Below are 20,304 nucleotides of genomic sequence, written 5' to 3' on the forward strand. Positions count from 1 at the left end.
TGCATTTAAAATTCTTATTACCCAGCAATGGGCAGTTCTGGGTTACGTGCATATTAATCAACAGGGACTGCTGGGAATCCAGATGTGCAGGTGTTTTTCCCACATAAATGTGCGTGCAAAAATGATTTGCATATTCAATTTCTCACGGCAACTCATTGGATCTGCCTGTAGTTGGGTGCTTTCCTGAAAATCTCAAATGGGAGTTTTCATTTATTTAGTCCATAGAAAAAAGGAAAGCAGGATCAAACTATAGAGAAATCCTTGGTTTCTTTGAAAGACACTGTGGGCCATGCTAATTATATAGAATGTTTTTGACATACAGGATAATAAAAATACTCATGATGGTACAAATATAAAATAAGGAAAAACTAAACAGAGGAGCAAGCTTTATAAACTATGGATAAAATATGAATATTAAACTAAAGGTAAAAATGGTGGCAAGTGATTTTCGGCTTAAACACCTTGATATTCTCATTGAACATGGATTGACCAAGAAATCATGTACAGGATTCTCACTGAAGACCATTTACCATGTACCATCAAATGCACATCACACTCAAAAGATGTAAGATTTCATAAGTAACGTGAAAGATGACAGTTAACAGATTCATCATCCATCTTCTGGTTGCTCGGAGACCCGAGAAAACATTTTTCATGCTCTCTGGCAGCATTTGCATGTGTGTGTGTGTAATGGTCAATAAGATCATTGATTTCTTTCTCAAAAAAGTGAAAGAACAATTAATTTGTGGGAAAGAGTCAGACTCCTGTCAATCAAGACATCTGTTCCACAGTTTGATCTTCTTGTCCATCCTAGGGTTCCAGCTATATAGTGACTCATTAAGGTACTAGAGATACAAGCATCCTACTGAGATTTTGCTCTTGAGCATACCACATGAAATCAAAGAAATTAACCCTACTGCCTTTTAGAAATAATCTTTTATTTCATTCTTCATCCAAAAACTCACATGTAATTGAGAAGAAGCCAGGCCCCAAGAGTGCATACTGTGTGACATTCTGGAAAAAGCTGAACTAGGGTCAGAAAAGAGATAAGTGATTTCAGGACCTGGAGACGAGAGGGAAGAACTGAGTACAGAAGGGGCACACAGGACTTTTGGGAGTGATGGAATTGTTCTATATCATGATTGCAGTGGCAGTCATGCCACTGGTATGTAAATGGTATGTAAATTATACCTCACGAAACATAATTTAAAAAAAATTCACATAAGCACTTTTGCCATGGATAACCAGAGCGATTTATTGCGGAAAACAGTCTTGAATTCGTTACCATTTCTTCCCCTACTGAACATGCGTTCACTCAGTGGCCATGCTTTAATCGTATTCACATCTGTTATTCTAGCCATCAGTGCTGACTCAGGATCGGGAGGCCCATCACTGAATGCCAGCTCTTTCCCGTGAATGAAGCAGTGTGCAGCTTGGCACTCTTTGGTTCCCAGAGTAGGGCCCTTTCTGGCTCTTGCATCACTGCTGCCCATCAGTGCTGACCACAGGGTACCCTTTCCAGTCTGCATCTGGTAAGCAAAATGAGCTTTGGCTAAATGACAAATCTCTTCTTATATGGCATCAGTGACAGGTGGAAAGCAGAATAAAAAGTCATCAAACACTCCTCTACCACATATGCAGGTATGTGTGCACAAAGGAGATTCACATTTTATATTTTAGTGATTTCATCCAACCTAGCATACACACACGTGTAGCTGCTCTTCCACATTGTGCATTATTGGGATTGTGCTATCGTCCAACACTGTCGTAAAGCAATCAGCCGAGAGATTTTTCTCCTTCCTACTCAGGTGTTATATGTCATTAATGTTGTATTTACAATCTTCTTGGATAAAGTATGTAGCAATTACCCTTTTGGGCAGCAAGGAAAGCAACAAACATGAAGGCATATTCTCAGTTTCTTAACAAGCAACATAGTGAAGACTAGGAGAAAATATTTAGATTATCTTTTTAGTTCATAGTCACACTCTTTCTACTACCTGATCAAAATCCTTATATTGCAGATTCACTTGTCTCTATATAATCAGGTTCAAATCCCACATTCATCCCAAAGTGCTATTCATTACATCCACAGGGTTATTCTGAAATAGCATTTATGTAGTCATTGCACTGGCATTGTTATGCACCAATGAATCACTTAAGAGCCTTTGAACCATTTTTATAAATTGTGATTATAATATAGTATAATTGCAGCAAACAAAAATGGGAAGTTCACAAATGTAAATGGTAAGAAGGAAATGATGTGAAAACACATTAGAGAAATTATCCGCACCCTGTTAACTAAAAGTCAGCTGAGATGAACTGATCAGCCTTGCTCAGCCCAGACGTCATAGCACACGCGCAGTGACATTAAATCCCCATTCTGTAGCATTCCTATCTTACATTTCAAAATCACCAAACCTATTTAAGCAAAATACATTTTTGCTTGTTATTTTTATTATGTGTGCTATTATTTTTATCTCTGAAATAACTAAACTGCTGACAGAGACCGCACTAAACCACACGGACTTCCACAAACCACACTTGGAGATCTTTTACTCTGAGGAACTTGTATCTTTTTCTCTTTGTGGTTAAGGAAACTAGATCAGATCAGTTAGCCAAGTTCCTTCCACAAGGTCACACAGCTAATTAATTGCAGCTGGCAAGAGACCCAGCCTCCTCATCTCACTGCTATGGCAGTGCCCTCCCATTGCACCATATGCCCATAGCCCCTTGATTGATTGTTGGCAGTCTGGCTAGGTCGGTGGTTCTCAAAGCATCAGCATCACCTGGCAGACTTGTGAAAACACAGATTACTGGGCCCCAGCCCGGAGTTTCTGATTCAGTAGTTCTGGGGTAGGGCTAAGGATTTGCATCTCTAACAAGTTCCCAGAGGATGTCGATGTTGCTGGTACAGGGACCACACTTTGAGAACCACTGAAGTCTTGCTCTTCTCTGACAGTCCTCCAAAATAGTGCTTCCAAATTTTAACATGCATACAAATCACTGAGGGATCTTGTTAAAATGAAGGTTCTACATTTCTAATGAATTCCTAGATAATGCCAGCACTGCTGGTCCTTGGATCTACCTTGCTTTGAGGAAAACTGCAAGACATGCTCAGCCACCAAGTAAACACCAGGAGGAAAAACGAGAAACACGCAGCTTGGGCCAGAAAAATATAGAGTCCCTCAAATGTAGCATCACTTCCAAGAGGATGTGCTTGGATACACACACGAAGCAATCCCCACCAGAGGGGCATGTCGTTCACGTCCAGTTCTTCTATGTCATCACACCTACCACTTTTCCAGGGGCTTTGAGGTTCACTGCTTTGGTCTCTGTCTTACTCTTCCTCCCTTCCTCCAAGGAGAGTGGCACTTTTCAATGACTTCCAGGGACAGGGAACCAAAAGCCTTGTGTGAAGGGAGAATGTGTAGGAGGTGCTAAGCTGCTGGTATTTTGACCCGGTACTAAGCTGCTTGTCTCGTGACCAAGGATTACACTTGCCTCAGTATACTGTCTTTTAAGCTCAGAGATCCATACCAAAAAGAGCAGACAAAGCAGGTATGTGGGGCTTCCTACCTGCAGGTTCTAACCTAGCCCAGGACCAGAAGTCCTTCATGTCATCTTTACCCTGTGATTCAGTGGTGTTGACCTTTCCCCTTTTCTCCTCTCTTTATCAACTACAATTTTGACGTTGGTTTAGAAGCATCCCTAGTTTTCCCATCCTAGAAAGCTGAGACTTCTGTCTTTTGCAGGTTAAATGTAAGTGAACCATTTATGCCTTGGCATGCTCTCCCACATTCACTTTTTATTTTTTCAGCAATACTAAGTGTCATTCATCCAGCAACACCTTGTGTCATTTAACCAGCAAAACTTACTACATGTCATTCTTACAGAACTATTTACTCTGTTGTGCTCTATCCTAGACACCGGGGCTTCACTGGAGAATGATCCAGATCATGCTCCTGCCTTTGTAGAGGTTTACCTCAGTCTAGAGGGCATGCAAAGGGAAGAAGGGACCCAGGCTTGTAAACTAACAGTACCAATCCTCCTCCCAATGTGCTATCTTATGGAAAGCACACAGAGAGTCTAACATAGCCTGGGTTAGGAAAAGCTTAAAGAGGTGACCTCCACACTGCTCTATCATGAAGGTGACAGGGAGCCATTAAAGGGTTTTAACCTTTAAAAGGTAACCTGATCTGATTTTCCTTTTAGAAAGATCACTCTGTTGCTGTGTGGACAGTTGACAGAGGGAGAGAGAGGGAAGTCATTGAGGATAAAAGAAATCTGGATAAGTGAGGGTGGTAGCCTGAACAAGTGTGGGGATAGGAAGACAGAGCCATAATCAAGCCACAGTCAGAAGACTGAATCAAAGAGACTTGATTGGGTTGTGGTTTGAGGAAGGGAGAATGTAACGATAATGCTCAGGAATAATAAGAGAGTCCCTTTGTTACATGCTGCATAGCCATGCAGGAGAGAGGTGACCTACTTTATAGATGAGGAGATTAAAGTTCCAAAAGGTTGACCACGTACCCAAAGTACAAAGAATTAATGACTAAATGGTAGAACCCAAATTATCCTGATACCAAAGCCATGATCCTGATGAGTGTGTGTTCCTTTTGGTATCAATTAATGGTCAGCTTCCTCTGGCTCAGAAGGCAGATTGTATGAATTTGAATCCAAGTTTCATCACATGCTAGTGGTGTGATTCCAAGCAATTATTTAATCCTTTCAATCTACAAATTTCTCATGTGTAAAATGCAGACAAAAATACTTCCAACCTCCTTTGTTTGTTTGTTGCAATTCCGGGCACCTGTAAGCATGCAGTAAAGGTGAGCCTCTGTGATTGTTATATAATTTAGCAGCTGCCCTTCTCTGGTATTCCCAGAGGGAGCGCCTTTTTTGCCAGTATAAGGACATAAGGACCCAACTCCTTAAAAGTGCACAGAGGCATGAGCAATGTGGCCAGCACCCTTGGCTTTCAATCTCTTTGCCACTTTCTCAGGGGCTCACCTATCCCTCTTCATTTCCCAGATCTTTAAAGGAAGAGGCCACCATGACCCAATCCTTGGATCTCTTCTCTTTTCCACCTGTACCCTCTCTCTGTGTGATTACATCCATCTTCATGACTTTAAACACCATCTATCTTCAGATGACTTTCACATTCTCTATCTCCAGTCCTCTGCCTTAGCACCCATTATATTCAACTGCCTCTTGACATCTCCCCATGGTCCAAGAGTCCAAAACTTAGCTCCTGACTTTCCTCCCAAAGCCTACTCCTCCTGTAGCCTACCTCTTCTCAGTTAATAGAAATTCCTTTCTTCTGTTTTCTTAGGCTAAAAACAGTGGTTATACTTGACTTCTTTTTCTTGCACCCCACAGCTAGTTTATAGCAAGTCCCATCAACTATGCTTTCAAAATATATCTAGCCTTACCACATCCCATCACTTCTACTGCTACCACCCTCCTCTGAGCCAGCTTCATCACTCACCTGGATTAGTGCAATAACCTCCTGATTCATTTCCTTTCTTCTCTCCTTTCCAGCTGCCAACTATGTTCAATAGGGAAGCCAGTGACCCTTTGAAACATAAGTCAGATCATATCACTCTTATGTTCTAAATCTTCTAAAGATGTCCCACGATCTAAACACCCTACATGATCTGGACCTCTGTTATCTTTATTACCTAATTGCCTACTGCTCTCCCCTTCACTAACTGCTCCAGCCCCATGGGCGTCATTGCTGCTCATGGAACTTATCAGGCATCTTCCATTTCAGGGCCTATGCATATGCAGTGTCCTCTGCCAGCAAGGCTCTTCCTCCAGATGGTAACACAGAGCTCCCTCACTCTCTGAAGTCCCTACCACAGTCACCTCCTTGCGGAAGGCTTTCCCGGTATCTCTATCTAAAATTTAAGCCACACCCAATGTTTCTTATCCCACTGCCCTGCTTTATTTTTAGCTTTTATCAGAATTTTAACTTACTGAACACACACACACACTCATACACCCACACACATTTATTGTTTCTCTTCCCTGCTGGAAGTAAGCCACATGAGGCTAGGGACTTAACCTGTTTTGTTCACTGCTGTGTCCTCAGTACCTAGAACAGTGTCTCACATGTAGTGGTCCCTCAATAAATATTTGTTGAATGATGGAATCCATTGAAATTTTCTGCTCTTTCTGAGTTCACTCCTATTTTACACTAGATGTCCATTTGACTAACTCTGTACCTCAACACATCTCATTTTATAGCTTCAAGAAAAGAAGAGGTCTCCCATAAATAAGTAACTGGCTCACTTTCCTGTCCTGGGCACACTCCACACACCACTGACTTTATGCCAATCCAAGCTGTTGGCTATCCACTTTCTTTGCCAATTGCTGCTCATCTACACTGCTTCCTAGGGCTTCTTTCTAGTCAAAACTAGCTTTGGATGTAAGGTTCCCCAGGCTGTCTCCACTTCTTCCTTGATGTTACCCAAACCCAATCTGTTTGTAAGGGTTACAGTAATCAATACAGGGAAATGGGCAAAGATGATACATTGTCAACACGTTTGTCACGTTAAAACATCAGAGAAGTTTTCGTAATTCAGATCTCCCTGCATGACTCTAGACTTTAAAATCTTTTCTGCATGTGGCTTCCCTAATCGGTGTACATCATCACAACCATTCTTAAATGTTGCCACATAAATAACATTTGTTTATATTGATGTGAATGGTTTCTTTCTTTGATGTGCTTTTCTAATTTCCCTATATTAAGGTGACCATACATCCCACTGCGCCTGGGAAAGCCCTAGTTTGTTGTCCCATTCTTAATAATCATAGACCCCCTTTTCCTTTTTAAGTGTCCAGTTTGGGTGACAACTTGTATGGTCAGTCTGCTTAAGATGTAACAGCAGCTAAGATTTGACCTTTTGTCCTTTGTGCCAAATACTTTTCTATACAGATTGTTAAATTCTCTCCTTCCTTTTATTATTGGTGAAGTTTGTAAATTATTGTTTAATTTGCATACAGCAATATTCACTCTTTTTAAAGTAGTTATATGAGTTTTACAAATGCATCAAGTCATATAACCACTGCTACAATGAAGACTCCTAAAGCTTAACCCCTGGTAACCACTCCATTTCTATAGTTTTGCCTTTTTCAGAATGTCATATAATGGAATCATGTAGACTTCGAGTCTGGCTTCTTCACGTAATGTAGTTTAGATGCATTCAAGTTGTTCCACATACCAATATTGTTCCTTTTTGTTCTTTTTCTTCCATTGTACAGATGCACCATAGATTATCCATCTACCCATTGAAGGACTCTTGCGTTCTTTCCAATTTTTGATGATTATGAATAGAGCTGCTATGAGCATTTGTGAACAGGTTTTTGTGTGAACAGGTTTTTATTTCTCCTGGGTTAATGTCTACGAGTGGAATTGCTGGGTTATATGGTAAGTGAATGTTTAACTTTATAAGAAACTCTCAACCTACTTTGCAAAGTGCTTGTACTATTTTACATTCCCAGCAATGCATGAAAATTCTAATTTCACTGCATCCTGCCCAGCACTAGGTGTTGTCAGATTTATTGTTGTTGGTTTTGGTGCTGTCTCTTTGTTTGTTATTTTAACCATTCTAATAGGTGTGTATGGGATCTCTTTGTGGTTTTAATTTGCATTTCTCTAATGACTAATGATGTTAAGCATCTTTTCATATGTTTATTCACCATCCTTATATCTTCAATTATGAAATGTCTACTCAGATCTTTTGCTCATTTTCAAAATTGGGTTTTTGTTTTCATATTATTGAGTTTTGAAAGCTCTTTACATATTCTGGACACAAGTCTTTTATTAGAGATATGATTTGCAAATATTTTGTCCCAGTTTGGGACTTGTCTTCACACTCTCTTAACAGTATCTTTCCCAGAGCAGAAGTTTTTATTTTGATGAAGTCCATTGAAATGCCTTTGCTAATACATCAAAAATCAATTGAGCATATATGCATGGGCCTATTTCTTGACTCTCTATTCTACTGCATTGATCTATATGGCTGGAGATTTTACTTAGAATTTAAAAGTTAAAATTAGTATCTTTCATTTATTAACTCAGAATTTTATATTTTGCAAAATAGACTAAATTTCCTTCATTTCAAGGTAATCTACAAAGATAAATGACTGTATTAATAAAGAGTTGAAACTCACATAATAATACTTCACTTGCCCAAGATTTAAATAAAACCTCAAATGTATCCTATAATAAAGTTGGTGACATAAAGATTTACCACATTTCCCAAAATATTTCTTATGGGTCCTCTGTGAGGTGCACCACCAAAAATAAAAATAAATTAAAATTCCATAGTCAAAGCTGTTTCAGACATGCTACCTATTCTTATGTGTGTCTTCTTGGTAACTAAGGATGAATACACTGCAGGCTCTGAGCAGTCTTGCAGGAAAGGGGCATTTTAACATTGTTTAGTCTAGTATGTCCCCACTATATTTCATTGAGAAACTCTTCAGTCAAGTGACACCAATCAGACTCTCAAGGATGTGCTCCCTTAACAATTGCATCTATTGAGTCAGCCCTGATGGCCCAGCAGTTAAAGTTTGGCACGCTCCACTTTGGCCCAGGCCAGTTCCCTGGTATGGGGCCACACCACTTGTCTGTTGGTGGCCATGCTATGGCAGCAGCTCACATGGAAGAACTAGAAGAACTTACAACTATGCACAACTATCTACTGGAGTTTTAGCAGGTAAGAAAAAGGGAGGAAGATTGGCACAGATGTTAGCATAGGGCAAGTCTTCTCCTACAAAAAGAAAAATGCACCTATTGCTTTTTTTGTGTGTGAGGAATTTGGCCCCAAGCTAACATCTGTTGCCCGTCTTCCTCCTTTTGCTTGAGGAAGATTGTCACTGAGCTAACATCTGTGCCAATCTTCCTCTATTTTATGTGGGATGCTGCCATACTGTGGCTTGATGAGCGATGCTAGGTCCATGCCTGGTATCGGAACTGACAAACCCCAGGCTACTGAAGGGGAGCGCGTGAATTTAACCACTATGCCACTGGGCTCGCCCCTGGATCTATTACTTTCATCTCCCATAAACTATTAATAACTTTTTCTAAAAAACTACTTTTCGTTTATTCACATATTTGTGATTTTGTGTTCTCTCAAGTGGAGAATTTCCAACATATTTTCATATCCTAATAATTTTTATACTTTGAGCATCCTTTTATTTTTGACCTGTTTCTCTTCTGCTTATTAACTCAACATTTTATTCTTTGTAATTGAAGCTTTTCTCTGGGAAATGATTGAATCATGTATGAAGTAATAAGACATAAACTTGAAAATTTTATGGAGAGTTATGCTTTGTACATACAGAAATAGTTACTACCTTTACTCACAAATCAAGTTCCTTAAATGATAGACCTCACTATATTTATTGAAATCAGTTAATACCAATGTTTTAAAACATAACGTCATAACAGATTCTTAACTCTCTTCGAAATAAGAAAGGAAAAACAAGGTGCAAAATACTAGTAATAAATCAAACTTTTCTTGAAAATTGATCATATGATGTAAAGTCTGAAAAATGAAGATAAACATTATAAGAAATAAAATTAACTAGAACGTTTTGTATTTCTAGCCACAGAGTTGAAATTAGCAAAGATTCAAGGATTTCGTACTAACTGAAAGTGGCTAGAATCTAAAATATTTCTTCACAAATGTTAGAACACTGGGCCTATCTGTTGGGAGCCTATCCAGCAGGAACAATATGTCAGGGCTACCTTTTGACTCACATACAGATCTAGTGAAATATTGTTAGCTCCATGTAATTTCAGTATTAATCTCGACACAGGTTTTTGAGCATATTATGCTTGTATCGTGTTTTTCAAAACAATATAGTTTAAATAATATCATATTTGTAATGTGATGCTTTGATACCTAAAAATGGGAAGCTATGAGTTATTGATAAAATATTAAATCCACAGTGACTTCTTTGTATGGCTGTATCTCTAGTACTTGTAAAATGTCGTTCTTTTCACGTAAATGTCAATACTCTGAATGTTAACACGTTTGTAGGAATCATTAATAGTAAAGTCATATTTAATCATGAATACCAGTGGATATAGGAAGGCAATATCTTAGAGCCTTCTGAAGATTTCTCTGCATTTGCAGTGTTCAGAAACTAATTAATTTCAATTTTTTTAACATCATTATATGTTTAAATTAACTAATTAAGACACGTTTATGTTTCCTTTAGATAACAGTTTGCTTATCATCTTTCTCAACTACTCACATTTAATCTTTTGATTTATGCTTTTGTCTTCTTATATTCTTTCATCAGGCACTTCTGTTTCTTTCTCTTTTTGCTCCTTTTTATTTATTCTGTTATTATAGGTCATCATAAAACGGAAAAAAATTCAGAATATAATTCAGCTATGCTTGGACAAACAAACACATACCTGTAAGATCCATAACAATCTATAATTGCTCCTATAAGTTACAAAATAAAGTTTCAGCTTAGAAGATAGAAATGTTATTTCAAGAGAAAACAGGAGATTCCTACATATCTTTTTCTAAAAGAACTCTTTTGGTTCTTCTTCACATATTGTGATTTCATGTTCTCTCCAGTGGAAAGTCTTCAGCATATCACATGAAAAAGATATGGGAAATTAATGTTTTCCTTTAGTGGATTATATTTTAACATGTGCACTTTGAATCACAAAATTTATTGATAGAATATGTTACTCTACAAATTAACATTTAATTTTTAAAAGATATCTGAAAGTAACTTTAAAGAATTTCTAAGACACAAACTTTTGATAGATACTGGAAATAAGCATCTTGTATATTATCCTGCAAGAAAACCTTATCCCTAAAAAATCTACCTATTTCTGAATTTTTTTTAGAACTGAAAGTACAGGCATAATAGTTTTGCAATGAACACAGTTGAAAAGTCAAAATTTTAGAAATATGATAAAAAATGTGTTCATGTCAAACAGCATTCTGTCCTTTCCTCTGCAGATGTAGGTGCTGACATTCAAGCTTATAATCCCACAGCCAGCTCCTGTATGAATCAGCCCAGGTTGATTCAGGAGGTGGGACGCAGGAGAGATCATATTCTAAGATTGGATGACCTAAGCAAGCATCTTCCTCCTCGTAGGCACCTTTCTGACTCAGATCCTGCATATGTATCAGGCAGGCATCTAAGATTAACATGGTTTTCCACAAAAGACCTTATTTTTTTGCAATCTTCATTATAATAGTGAATCTGCCCAGCTGACACAAATCAGCCTTTTATCATATTGGCAACTGAGCCTCCCCTTCATAAACTGATGGCTGAGCTTCCAGCATGCAGCTGGCTAGACCAAACCTTGGAGCAGGACAGAGAATTACCCTAGGAGTAATCAGGGAAGTGTTGTGGACGCAGCCTGGCCTCTGATATCAGACTACCTGGGTTCAAATCCCAGCTTTGTCACTTTCTAACTACATAGCTATGGGCAAGTTACTTAAATTCTTTCTGCCTTACTTTCCACATGTTTAAAATGAGGATAATAATAGTATTTACACAAGGTTATGGAGATTGAATGAGTTAATTCACGTAAAGCTCCGAGAACAGTGCTTGACTTACAGTGAGTGTTACCGAAAGTGAAGTGAGTTCACTCACCTGTTGCACAGCAAGCCAATGTCTGACACCGGGTGTGGTGGAAGAAAGTAGGAATTTTATTTTTGCACAGCGCTGAGCAAGGAGAGAAGGCAGCTAACGCTCAAATCCCAAACTCCCCAAAAAGCTAAAAGGAAGGGTTTTTATTTGGGGTTTTAGGTAGGGGTAGGGGAGCATATGACCTTGCTGGTCGGAGCTTTCCCACCAGCCTGTCTTTGGCCTTGAGACTACTTGCAGAGAGGAGGGAGCTCATGACCTTGCTGGTCAGCAGCTTTCCCACCAGCCCGTATCTCTTTGCGGGAGGAGGTAGTCCAGGTGCTTGCCCTTGACGGTGTCTGTCTCCATGGAGGATAGTGGATTCTGGAGCCAGGAAGCCAGAGAGTAAGCAGGGAATGAGTGTTTTGGTTTTAACCCCATATATGCTGGGCTTAATGTGGGGAAACGGATATCAGAGTCGATATCATGAGTACTCAATAAGTGTTAGCCATTTTTGTTATTATTATTGGGACCTTCTTCAATTTTGAGCTTAAAACTCCTCTACCTTATTGTTAAAGTATCCAAGATGTTTTAGGCCATCAGAGTTGACTTGGAAGTTTTTGAGCTACATGCAAATATTTCCATTTACCAAAAGAGAGAATGCAAATGTATCTAATTCATTGACGGAGATACTTTTGGAAGCAATTTGAATTTAAAAGGAACCAAGCCCTAAGGGTTTTCCATTCTACCATTTAGCCCCAAAAATCCTGCTTTATTTGCTGAATAAAAGTAAGTGCTGTATCCTTGAGGGGGAAACCCTGGACTTCATCCGTTATCACCTATGAGACCTTGACTGATCTGGACCCTGCCTCTTTCCCCAACTTTATCACACGACACTCACCCTTCTCACACTTCCCAACCCCCAATTTCTAACCAGGAATCATCAACCTTTTTTCAGTTCATGGAATATTCCAAGTTCTTTCCAACCTCAGGATTTTTGTTCATGTGGTTCCCCTGCCTTACACGCTTCTCTTCTGTCACCCAGCCTTCTCCTCCATTAGGGTTCAGGTCAGAGAACTGTCTCCATGACAGCACTCTTTCCAGTAGGTACTTCTCACTCCCACTCTTTATTTATGTATCAGCCTCCTTTGGTTCCTTTATAGCACTTCTCTCAGCTTGCATCCACTTGATTTCTGTTGACTTTAGGGAAGATGGAGTGGGGAGAAGAGCTGGCTCTTCTACCATGTTCCATGAGGACCATGTCTATCTTTTCAATGTTATATTGCAAGTGTCTGGCACATAGTTGGCATTAAATAAATGTATACTGAATGGATAAATGACTAAATAAATATCTTGATACAGTTATTAAACTGTTTCTAAATAGGAATTTTTCTGACCTGCTTAATAGATAAATAACAATAATTTAAATTAGTAATTTAATGATTTATATGTTCTTACATTGTATAGTGTATTCCTGAGAATTTACTTATTCAATTAACTTGCTCTGCCAACTTTTTTTTAATCTAAAGAGAGTAAAGAAAAACTTTGGCTCATCCTTGTGAAAATAATGACATTCTAAATTGCGATGGTCTGAATTTAGTTGTTTTATAGAATTAATTTAGACACTTAATTATATCACCTCCCTTTGCTCCCAGCTTATAAATAGGAAGTGTCTTATGTAATAAGAATCTTGATGCTTAATCTGATATAAAGTACCACAATCTACAAACTTTATGGCAATACTGCCTCTTAAAGCACAGGAAATACTACCCAATAATCTTTCTATTAAAACATCGCTAAATTATTACTACCACATTTAATATAATTAATTCCCTTAAGTCCAGCCTGATCTTAAAAACTGTTTTACTGTGTTATATATAACACAGTGAGCATCAGACCTAAAGTTGAAATCTTATCTTAGTGTCTTGCTCTTTTAAGGAAAAAATATAGAACTATTAAATGTTTTAAAATAAGGAGAAAGCAAAAGCAATCCCTTTGCCCTCGCCCTGACACACGTGATCTTGCAATTCTTTCTCTTTTTAAAAGTAACATAGTATTTTCACTTGAAATGCTCTCTGAAGGAAAACTAGGTCCATCTGAAAGCGATAACAATTGAATCTTTTTAAATTTTTTTGCATCTGATGAGCTGATCAGTTTGATCCTTGGGAGTTTCTGGTTAACTGATTTGGTATTCATTCTCTTATTTCCCAGCAGAACTTCTTTCATTTGTTCTCCACTTGTAGCTACATTTAAGAAAAGAGATATGAGGAGAAATTGAGCATCATGTAATGATAGTAAAACATTCCCAGCAAGACGATTCCCAGCAATGCTTGTACGTCACATAGTTCTCACCATGATTGGGAGAGTTTCAAAGGGGAGTGAATCAATCACACCAAAACATGTGCCATTCACACAATACAAGAGAAGCCCCTCTGGAATGGTGGGATATGGACCTCCAAAAAGCCACTTCTCCCTTACGCGAATGAGAACACTGACAAAAATCATGAAAATCAGCATTTTCAGAACTCTGGATATTAACCAAAAGCTTGAAACAGTCCTTTGAATATTTACACAGGAAAAACAGCTAAATCTCAGTAAGAAATGCAAGTTTCACGGCTTTTATCTCTTCCCGTCCCCATCCCCATCTCTCCAGCTCTACCATGGCCATGACAAACAGCCTCACAACCACAGTAGCTATGAAAACTAGCAGCCTAGCAGCCACTGGAGGAGGCAGAACAGGTTTGGAGTGCCCCCAAAAGCACCATCCCCTGAGAATTGTCTCTCTTTGACTTGTCTGAAAACTCCCCAGAGGGAGCTCCATTTTCAGGGCTGGTCTTTATTTAACCTGGTTGAGAGCCCACTCTGTGGAAACAGCCCCATCACCAGGGCATTGGTCAAAAAAACAAAAAAAGAAATCAGCAGTAATTGTGTAGCGTCACTCTTGCCTGAGGCAGTGATATCAGCTGAGGCTAACAAGAACCTGACAAAAATACTTAAAGCAGAAAAACCAGGGAATTAGAAGCTCCCAGGGGGCCTTAAAAATCTCAGACATACTCCTGGGAACCTAGAACATAAGCATGTGCAGGGCAGTGTGGGTGCTCAAGAGAGACCTAAGAAAGCCTTTTCTCTCACCTTTGGCTCACCATGAGCTCTATGCAAGCAGGAAGTGAATGTTGAGGCAGAGTTGTAAACTGCCAGCCTGAGCATTGAAGAAGTGCCCCAGCGCACACAAAGAGCTCTGTGCCAAAGGCAGGAAGACTTACTGGTTCCAGGACGTCTTCATCCAGTCATTGTCTAACTGCTAAGCTAACCAAGCCCAGACTTTAGTGACTGCACACGACAAAGAATACAGACTTTACATAATTTGACCAGAAAAGCCACAAAACAAGCAGACAGCAGCAACAATGACAATGACAACAAACCCTAAAAGTAGAGAGAATCTGATCTGTAGAGATTTCACATTATATTGCTTAGCAAGCCTTTTTATTGGAAGACAGACGTGACACATTGGACAAAAGGAATTGAGGCAAATGAGCTTTTAGTGTGTGACTTTATTTAATCTGACTGTGAGTTAGGCCATGTTTACTGCTTGCTAGAGCTGTAGATGCCAGAAGCTAAAATATTCTCTGGTGACTTCTAGTTTCCAGACAGGCATCTAAGAACCTTGGAAGTTGTCACTCCAACCTAACAACTGGTAAAAAGTTTAACAAACTGAAAATCAATAATTCTTCTTAGATCCATCAAAGAATTGAGATCACAGGACAAACCACTGGCCCCAAAATTGGAAAGACAGACAGGTGGATAAAGAGGGTCACAACTTACTGGAGCAGAAAACTCCATGAGAAGAAACTTCCAGGAGAACCAATGCTGGGATAGGAAAACCTGAACTGTAATTGATGAATTGCTGGAGGCTCAGTGTGTACAAGTCTGAGAGTTAAAAACTCCAGAGGGATTGGGGCTGGCTCTGTGGCCGAGTGGTTGGGTCTGTGCGCTCCGCTGCAGGCGGCCCAGTGTTTCGTTGGTTCGAATCCTGGGCACGGACATGGCACTGCTCATCAAACCACACTGAGGCAGCGTCCCACATGCTACAACTAGAAGAACCCACAACGAAGAATATACAACTATGTACCGGGGGGCTTTGGGGAGAAAAAGGAAAAAATAAAATCTTTAAAAAAAAAAAAAAAAAAAACTCCAGAGGGATGCAGTCTCAGGGATGCCTCCACGCTTTGTGAGTTTTACCTCCACGAGTTCTACTAGCTGTAGAGCTGTAAAGTGAAGATCTTTACACAGTGAAGATCTGAAAGACAGAGGGAGAAAGTAGCCATTTTAAAGTACATCAGAGCATTCTATTCTTCTTACCAAGGCCTGACCTCAAGAGAAACTATTTGACCATAGCCTAACCTATTAAGGTATGATCAGAGCCTAACTGACCAGGGAGAAAGGAAATACCCAACTCCACACCCCTGTAGCCATTGTCTCCCACCTAAGGGTGGAGGGGGCAAAAAACCAAGAGGCACTTGTAAAGTTCACAGCTTTGAGGAGCACAAGCTCACTAAAAGACTGAGACCTAATCATGGGACTATAGAACTCTGCCCCTCCCCCAACACCTTACCACCACATTACTAAAGACCTATTTATTCAATTCCTTTTACTCAGTACCTCATATCAGGCTTTCAGCAAAAAATTACAAGGTATACTAAAAGCAAAAAACACAGTTTGAAGAAACAGAGAAAGCATCAGAACCAGACTTAGATATGGCAGAGATGCCAGAATTATCAGACCGTGAATTTGAAGCAACTGTGATTAATATGCCAAAGGCTCTATTGGAAAATGTAAACAACATGCAGGAACAGATGGGTAAAATAAGCAGAGAGATGGAAATTCTAAGAAAGAATTAAAAAGAAATGCTAGTTTGATGGGTTTATTGGTACACTGGACACAGCTGAAGAAAGAATCTCTGAACTTGAAGATATGTCAATAAAAACTTCCCAAACTGAAAAGCAAAGAGAAAAAAGACTGAAAAAAAAATAGAACAGAATATCCAAGAACTTTGGGATATCTACAAAATGTGTAACATACATATAATGGGAATACTAGGAAAAAAGAAAGATAGAAAGGAACAGAAGAAATATTTGAAGCAATAATGACTGAGAATTTCCCCAAATTAATATCAGATACAAAACCTTAGATCCAGAAGCTCAGAGAACACCAAACACAATAAATATTAATTAAAAAAAGAAAGAAAACTACACCTAAGCATATCATATTTAAATGGCATAAAATCAAAGATAAAGAAAACTCTTGAAAGAAGCCAAAGGGGGAAAAAACCACCTTCCCTATAGAGTTGAAAAATAAGGATTACATTGACTTCTTCTCAGAAACCATGGGCATAAGAAGAGAGTGGGGTGAAATATTTGAAGTGTTGAGAGAAAAAACCACCAACCTACAATTCTGTATCCTGTGAAATTATCCTTCAAAAGTGAAACAGAAATAGGGGCCGGCCCAGTGGCATAGCAGTTAAGATCATGCACTCTGCTTTGGCAACCTGGGGTTCACTGGTTTGGATCTGGGGCATGGACCTATGCATTGCTTATCAAGCCATACTGTGGCAGCTGTCCAACATATAAAATAGAGGAAGATGGGTACAGATGTTAGCTCAGGGCTAATTTTCCTCAAAAAAAAAAAAAAGTGAAAGAGAAATAGAGACTTTCTTAAAATAAAAATTGAGAGAATTTGTTGCCAGTAACCTGCTTTGCAAAAAATGTTAAAAGAAGTTCTTTAGAGAGAAGAGAAATGATACATCAGTAACTCAGACCTACGTAAAGAAAGCAATAGCATTAGAGAAGACATAATTAAAGGTGAAGTTAAAATTTTTGTTTTTCTTCTTAATTTACCTAACAAATAACAGTTTGTCCAAAATAATGATAGCAACAATGTATTTGATGGTTATAGTTTATGGATAAGTGAGATGAATGACAGCAATGATACAAGGGACAGGAGGCAGGAATTAGGAATGCTTTATTACAAGGTACTTGGGCTATCCATGAAGTGGTATAGTGTTATTTTGAAAATGGACTTAGATTAGTTGTAAATGTATATTATCACTCTAGCACAACTTCTAAAATAAACTAAAATGGAAAGTATAATTGATATGCTAAGAAACGAGAGAAAATGGAATCATATAAAGTGTTCCCTTAAAACTACAAAATGTAGAAGAAGAGTTGAAAGCAAAAACAGAAACAGAGAACAAAGGCAAACAAATGGAAAATAGTAATAAATATGGTAGATATTAATCCATTTATGTAAATAATCACTTTAAGTGTCAATGATCTAAATATACCAATTGAAAGACAGAGATTGTCAGAGTGGATCAAAAAACAAAACACAGTTATGTGGTATCTAGAAAAAAATCTACTTTAAAGACACACACAGATTAAAAGTAAAGGGATGGAGAAAGACATACCATACTAACACTAATCAAAAGAAAGCTGAAGTAGCTGTGTTAATTTCAGACAGAGCAGGCTTCAAAGAAAGGAAAGGGACAAAGAGGGCATTACATAATGATAAAGTGGTCAGTGCTCCAACAAGATGTAACAATCCTTAATGTGTATGTGACTAACACAGAGAGTCAAAATTTGAGATAAAAACGGATAAAACTGCAAGGAGAAATAGATAAAGCCACTATTTATTTGGAGACTTCAACACCCCTCTATCAGAAATGAACAGATCAAGCAAGCAGAAAATTGGTAAGGATGTAGTTGAACTCGACAGCACCATCACCCAACTGGACATAATGAACATCTGTAGACTACTTCATCCAGCAACAGCAGATTACATGTTCTTCTCAAGCTGACATAGAAAATTCACCAAGATAGACCACATTCTGGGCCATAAAACACACCTTAAAAAATTGGAAGTTATATAAGGAAAATACCTCAACATAATAAAGGCCATATATGACAAACCCTCAGCCAACATCATACTTAATGGTGAGAAACTGAAAGCTATCACTCTGAGAACTGGAAAGAGGCAAAGGTGTCCACTCTCACCACTCCTAGTCAACATAGTACTAGAGGTATGGGTCAGAGCAATTAGGCAAGAAAAAGAAAGAAAAGGAGTCCAAATTGGAAAGGAAGAAGTGAAACTTTAGCTATTTGCAGATGACATGATTCTATACATAGAAAAGAATCCATCTAAAGAATCCATCAGAAAACTATTAGAAATAATCAACAACTACAGCAAAGTTTCAGGGCACAAAATCAATTTGAAAAAATCAGTTGCATTCCTATACAGTAACAATGAACTAGCAGAAAGAGAAACCAAGAATATAATCCCATTTACAATCACAACAAAAAGAATAAAATACCTAGGAATATACTTAACCAAAGAGCAAAAAGGCCCGTACACTGAAAACTATAAGACATGATTGAAAGAAATTGAAGAAGACATAAAGAAATGGAAAGATATTCCATGTTCATGGGTCGGAAGAATAAACATAGTTAAAATGTCCATACTACCCAAAGCTATCTGAAGATGTAATTCAATCCCAACCAGAATCCCAATGACATTCTTCACAGAAATAGAACAAAGGATCCAAAAATTTATATGGAACAACAAAAGACTCTGAATAGCCAAAGAAATCCTGAGAAAAAAGAACAAAGCTGGAGACATCACAATCCCTGACTTCAAAACATACTACAAAGCTATAGTAATCAAAACAGCATGGTACTGGCACCAAAACAGACAAACAGATCAATGGATTAGAATTGAAATCCCAGAAATAAAACCACATATCTATGGAGAGTTAATCTTTGACAAAGGAGCCAGGAACATACAATGGGGAAAGGAAAGTCTCTTCAATAGATGGTGCTGGGAAAACTAGACAGCCACATGCAAAAGAATGAAACCATTATCTTGCATGATACACAAAAATTAACTTAAAATGGATTAAAGATTTGAATGTAAGACCTGAAACCATAAAACTTCTAGAAGAAGATATAGGCAGCATACTCTTTGACATTGGTCTTAGCAACATCTTGTCAAATACCATGTCTACTCGGGCAAAGGAAACAAAAGAGAAAGTTAACAAATGGTACTACATCAGACGAAAAAGCTTCTGCAGAGCAAAGGAAACCATGAACAAAATGGAAAGACAACCCACCAACAGGGAGAAAATATTTGAAAATCATTTACCAGACAAGGGGTTGATCTCCAAAATGTGTAAAGTACTCATACAACTCAACAAAAAAACCCAAACAACCCGATCAAAAAACTGGCAGAGGACATGGACAGACATTTTTTCCAAGGAAGATATACAACATATAAGATATAGAACAGACGCATGAAACAAAGTTCAACATCACTAATTATCAGGGAAATGCAAATCAAAACTACAATGACATATCACCTTACACTGGTCAGAATGGCTGTAATTACCAAGACAAAAAACAACAAATTTTGGAGAGGATGTGGGAAAAACGGAATGCTCATACACTGCTGGTAAGAATGCAAACTGGTGCAGCCACTATGGAAAACAGTATGGAGACTTCTCAAAAAATTAAAAATAGAAATACCATACAACCCAGCTATCCCACTACTGGGTATTTATCCAAAGAACTTGAAATCAACAGTCCAAAAAGATTTGCATACCCTTATGTTTATTGTGGCGTTATTCACAATAGCCAACAT

Source organism: Equus asinus, chromosome 21, assembly GCF_041296235.1.
Source record: "Equus asinus isolate D_3611 breed Donkey chromosome 21, EquAss-T2T_v2, whole genome shotgun sequence".
Classification (NCBI taxonomy): Eukaryota; Metazoa; Chordata; class Mammalia; order Perissodactyla; family Equidae; genus Equus; species Equus asinus.